The following is a 6,203-nucleotide window of genomic DNA, read 5'->3' as shown; positions in this document are numbered from 1 at the left end:
CAGGCATGAGCAGCCTTAGACCTACCAGGTGATTCTAGTATGTAGCCAAGCCCCCCGAAGCATCGCTGTTCTAAAAGAGGCAGCCTTTAGATCAGTTCTCAGTTTCGTTGCACAATGGAATCACTGGGAAGCTTTATTCCTTTTTTTTTTTTTTTAAAGATTTTATTTATTTTTTTATTTTTTTAAAAGATTTTATTTATTTGATAGAGAGAGATCACAAGCAGGCAGAGAGGCAGGCAGAGAGAGAGAAGAGGGGGAAGCAGGCTCCCTGCTGAGCAGAGAACCCAATTCGGGACTCGATCCCAGGACCCTGAGATCATGACCTGAGCTGAAGGCAGAGGCTTAACCCACTGAGCTACCCAGGTGCCCTTTATTCCTTTTTTTTTTTTTTAAGATTTTTTTTTTATTTATTTGAGAGAGAATGAGAGAGAGAAGGCAAGTACGTGAGTGGCAGGGGGAGGGGAAGAAGGAGAAGGAGAGAGAGAATCTCAAGCAGACTCCATACTGAGCAGAGAGCCTGACACAGGGCTTGATCTCATGACTCTGAGATCATGACCTGAGCTGAAATCATGGGTCGGTTGCTTAACAGACTGAGCCACCCAGGTGCCCCATGGAAGCACTGGGGAGCTTTTTAAAAAAACACTGACACCCAACAACCCACCCCACCAAAGATTGTGATGTAATTAAAGTGCAAGTGTGCCCCAGGCATCAGGAGTTTTAAAAACCCCCTGCCCAGGGATGCCAGCATGCAGCCGATGGCAAAGGCCATAGCAAGGTGCTTATGGAGAATGGGGCTTGGTCCTCTTCTCCTCCTGGTAAGGAAAAGGCCAGGAGCCCTGTTTTAGTGTAATTAATAAAAAATGGGGGGCAGAGCACAAGGATCTGTATGGCTTTTGCTCCCAAAATTGAAAATAATCAGGAATATAAATTCAAACATTGATCAGATTCTTGGTTTTTAGGGAGGTTTTCCAAATGACCAGTTGGAATTTCCCTTTGTGACCACGTTTTGCATGTGTTTTGATTTTATAAGCAGTATGAAGAGACCATTCTTTAAATCTTCCATCTGGTAAGTCAGTTGGAGTCTGTGAAACAGTTCCCAAATGTACAGTGAGATCACTGTAGACTGGGGTTGCCAAAGAAGACAGCCCAGGGAAATTGAAACGTGGGCTGGAGCTTGAACCCAGACTCAGAGAGGCTAGAAGAAGAGAGAGGGACACAAGGCCAAAGGTGCGGAGCAGGGGAGATGCGTATGCCTATGGAACAACAAACATAACTCAGTAGATAGGGGACAGCCAGGGTTGCAGAGAGGACAAGACTCTTCTGACTACCTCTGGGATAGAACTGTTCCCTCCATCATCTTTATCAGATACATTTTTACTTTTGCTTGTGCATTCTGCTCTGAAATCATAACTCAGTTTTCTAGACCTTGTTTACAGGTTGATTCTCAAGACGGAACAACAATAAACCACATTAACATCATTATAACCCAGGTTTGCTCTACAGCCTCACAATGGGCTAAGATTTCTTTTCCTTCTCTAATGAATCAGATGTCACCATTCAAGATGTTTCTAGCATCAAAGTCAAATGAATTTTCTACTTGACCCCTTTCAATTCCTCAAAATCATGATCATGCTATATTTGTTGACTTCATATTTGAACCTTTATTTCCTTAAATGGTTCTTTCCCTCCCCAAATTTCTAATTTCCCTTCCTTCCTTCCTTCTCCCTTCCATACCCCTCCCTCTCCCCTTCCTTCTTCCCTCCCTCCCTTCTTTTCCTTCCTTCTATTTCCTTCCTTCCTTCCTTTTTTCCTTCCTTCCCTCCTTATTTTTTATTGTTTGTGTTGTCAACAAAGCACATTTACTGTCACAGATCTTCAGAAATATCCATCCAGACTTTCAATTATACTAACTGCTTCAGGGAATCCACTTTCTCTCTGAAAACAGTCTTCTAGAGATTTCTGTATTTCTGCTCTAATCAAATTGATTCTTTTCTAGATCTGCTGAGAAATATAGTCCTAAAGCTCTTTCTCTCTGTACTTCTGGGGTAGAGCCAATATTTTCTAGATCTCAGTTCTCCCCCCCCACCGCCATTTTATCTCACATAGGTTTCTGGAAGGCTAACTTTCAGAGTCTGTGTATGTCTGAAGACGTATTTATTTTGCACTGGTGCTTAATTGATATTTTGATTAACAGTGACATTTTAGGCTCAAAATACTTTTCCCTCCTCATTTGAAGGCCTTTTTTCCTTGTGTTTTGCCATCTGGTGTTGTTGAAAAGAGATCTAACTAATGGATGCTGTCAGTCTGAATCTCCTTCTCTTTAAAATTGATCTGATTTTCTTTTCTTCTGAAAGTTTTCTTTATCTTCCAATCTGTTGTATGTCTGGGAATGGGTCTTTCATTCATTGTTTTGTTTTATCTACCAATATCCTCTTTTTTTAAAAAAGACTTATTTCTTTATTTGTGTGAGAGAGCACACAGGAGCCATGGCGGGGTGGGTGTGAGGGAAGGAGGGAAGAGGGGCAGAGGGAGAGGGAGAATCTCAAGCAGACTCCTGGCTAAGCAGGAGCCTGACACGGGGCTTGATCTCATGATGCTGAGATCATGACCCTGAGATCATGACCTGAGCCAAAATCAAGAGTCAGCTATTTAACCAACTGAGTGACCCAGGTACCCCTCCACCAGGATCCTCTCATCTACTTTTGTCTTGGTTAACTTTATCATTGGCTCAAATTTTCTGATGGATATCACACAGATCTCTTTGTTGGGATGGACTGAATTGTGCTTGTACTCCTTTATTTTCATTATAGGGGGATGTGGGCAGGGAGGGAGGTAAATATGTACTATCAGTCTGCCATGTGGAACTCTAGCTTCAGATATGTCGTTTGGATATTAAAGAAGAGGGGGACCCTAGAAGATGGGACTTGGGGGTCCTTGAGTTACACTGTGGAGAAACTGGCTCTCACAGCTGTCTTTGGTGGCCTGAAGAAGCAACATCAGTTGTCTTCCATGTGTTCTGCTCTTAAAGCAAGCTATAACATCACCTCTCTAGTGAAGAGAAATGCTTGGGAATATCCAGTATCTCCTGGTTTGTTTCCATTAGCCCATGTTTATTCAGACTGTCAAGTGAAGGATGGAAATAATAAGGTGGCTTATACTAGGAACTTTTTTTTTTCCTAGGCAAAGAACTTTATTAATCTTGTTTCAAACTTTATTCCCAGGCTTCTTCAGCTTAATTAGCTGCAAAGAATGAATTGTGTATAAGCAAAAACTGAAAAGAGCTGCAGTGTCCAAGGGGCTTGGGCTTAAAAATATTAGAGATCTAGATTTTATCAGATCCATGAACAAAATTTTAAAAAGCAGTCATAATATAAAATAGCAGCTCCCAGTAACTTCTTCAAGTTTTATCTTCTCCAGAAGTTGACCCAATTCAGTTTGCTTCATTCTTGGAAGCTTCATCAAAATTCTCCACAAGATCTGGAACTTCATCATCATCATCCTCTCCGGTAGCAAGTGGTGCTTTTCCATCCACAGATTGTTTGGGCAGAGCTTCAGCCAGTCTTCTTAAACTAGTCAGACTGTCTGCACCAAGTTAGTTTAAGATACTGGGTAGCATTTCTGTCAGCTGCTTTGTCTCAGCATGGCCTGTAATGGTGAAAGTGTTCGCTGCCAGCGATGCCTGAACTTTGGGGTTGTTAAAGTGGATCACTGTTCCTTGGTTTGTGAACATATTCACTTCTTCAATACCAGAGATATTATTTACCCCTAACTTCTTTAAGGAGAACTGAAGTTTTTTGTCATCTGCTGTAGCTGTTCTATGAACCACCTTCTTCTTTCGGCGAGCAGTTCCTTTCCCACCAATGCGCACTTGTGCTTGCAGTTTGGCGAGTTTCTCCTGGTTCATGATAGTTTCTTTCATCTTGTTGGAGTGGAAATGGGACCGCGCGGGGGACTAGGGTTGGCGCTCAGGGGGTCTCAGGCGGACCAGCTGAGATTAGGTGCACACACGCGGGGACGCAAGATGGCAGCTAGAGGGCTATACTAGGAACTTTTAAAATACATTACAGTCTAGTTGACACAATGTTACATTAGTTTCAGGAGTACAACAGTGATTGGACAGCCCTATATGTTGTGCTGTGCTCCACACGAGGGTAGCTACCACCTGTCACCATGCAAGGCTATTACAATACCATTGACCTTATCCCTTATGCTGTGCCTTTCCTCCCTGTGACTTATTCATTCCATAACTGGTAGCCTGTACCACCCACTCTCTTTCATCCATTTTGCCTACTCCCCTCTGTTAACCATCAGTTTCTCTGTATTTATGGGTCTGTTTCTGTTTTTATTTGTTTGTTTAGTTGTTGTATGAACTCTAAGTGTCCAATACTTCTGGAATACCTGGTTCTGGTCAGTGGACACATCTTATAATTCTTATATTCTAGTGTGCTTTGTCCTTGGCACAGAAGATGCACCCTGAACCTGAAGATGATATTACTCATCTGAATGACAGTTCAACCCAGGATGCTTCTGGCCAGGCATCATGTAAGTGTGAACCTTCTGAAGGAAAGGTATAAATGTCTTGCTCCATGGTAAGTCCTGGTTATGGTCAGGAGGAGTCATAGATCCCTGCATCTCCTTTCAAAGTGGGAAGATTTCAGGGTCCTCCCTCATTCAACATGGTATGAAAGCAGAAGAAATATTTATGAGGAGACAGATGCACATGGACCTAAGACAGATCCATGGAATTATCTTACCTGCAAGTTGTCCACAGGGACCAGCATGGCGACCAATGAAGAAAAGCAGAGAAAAAAGAGCACATCTCAGCAGATGCCAGAGTGAATAAAAATGCCACCCTTGGGCCAGCTGCCTCCTGGAATATACCCCTGAGGCTGCTGATCGGGGCAGTGATGACAGAGCCTGAGATTGACTATGAGTCAGTTTCCCCCACTGGTCTCCTCTGAGGGCAGGTCTGGCATGCTTGTGTCTCAGAGAATTGTATCTGCTGGACTTTTCTTTTCTTGGTCTCCAAAAACATAGCTAATGAAGGCAAATGATTGCTGAGGACAGTGGTTCCCTCAAGCTAGAAGCCCTCTTGGGTGGACATTTGGTGCACAGCAGTGCCGTTGCACACTCCAGGAGGTGCGTGGTCTGTGTCCCTACTAGCCTTCCAGAGGTCTGAAGGCTGGGACTGTGATCCTCCCATTCATCCTGAGCTTGTTGGCTACTGTCCCACTCTGGCCCCAGGCTCAGACTCTGCCCCTTGAAGGTGATGTTTCAAAGGGAGAACACTCTTCCATCCTCTGTCTGCCCTCTGGTGTGGGCCTTCAGCCCACCCACGTAAGAGCAAATGGGAGCAGAAGCTGCAGAAGTCTTGGTCTCCCATACACACCCGTCCCCTTTAGACAGTAGCTCCCACCCCTACTCCCAGCACCCGGTGTCTAAGCCTCATCCCATAAATCCGTGGCCAACCACTACCTCTGGCAGAATCACGGATGGATCTGTTCCCATCTTCAGGACTTCAGGGAGGGTTGTGTGTATAGGTGATGGGCAGTGGCCCTGTGGCCTTGACATCTCCAGGTGTCACCTGGAATGGATGTCCTATCAGAGGTGACAAAACTGGGGAGTCTGTTCTGTCCTGTTTGCACTACAGCCCCACCTGGAAATGGAAACAGAGAACTGAAACAGTGTTGGACAATTTTCCAATAGTTTTAGCTTTTTCCTAACTAGTTAAGATCCAATCAAAGAGATGGAGTGTGCTTATAAACTTGGTATTATTTTCGTGTCTCTATCTGAATCATTATGGCATTGGTTTCCTAGGGCCACCATAACAAAAGAACACAAACTGGGTGGCTTACAACAACACATATTTATTCTCTCCCAGCTCTGGAAACCAGAAGTCTCAGATCAATCTGGGTTGGTTCCTTCTTGGGGGCTCAAGGGAGAGTCTGTTCCATGCCACTCTCAGCTTCCTGGTGATCATCGCCAGTCCTTGGCATTTCTTGGCTTGCAGCAGCAAAACTCCATTTCTGCCTTTGTGGTCACATGGCATTCTCCCTGTGTGTCTGTGTCCAAATTTCCCTCTTATAAGGACACCAGTCACTGGATTATAGCATGTGTGAATCCAGTATGGTCTTAACTTGTTTCTATCTGTGAAGACTCTCTCTGAATAAGGTCACATTCACAAGTAGCAGAGGTTAAGACCT

General features: G+C 44.1%; 1 pseudogene; it reads right to left on the bottom strand.

Annotated features, from left to right (window-relative positions):
• Positions 1-3,165: 3,165 nt before the first annotated feature.
• Positions 3,166-3,956, bottom strand: LOC116868677 (annotated as a pseudogene).
• Positions 3,957-6,203: the final 2,247 nt, after the last annotated feature.

Source organism: Lontra canadensis, unplaced genomic scaffold (genome assembly GCF_010015895.1).
Source record: "Lontra canadensis isolate GAN:19392208 unplaced genomic scaffold, GSC_riverotter_1.0 scaffold16, whole genome shotgun sequence".
In the NCBI taxonomy this organism is placed as follows: domain Eukaryota; kingdom Metazoa; phylum Chordata; class Mammalia; order Carnivora; family Mustelidae; genus Lontra; species Lontra canadensis.
This window is presented reverse-complemented; position numbering and strand designations above follow the sequence as displayed.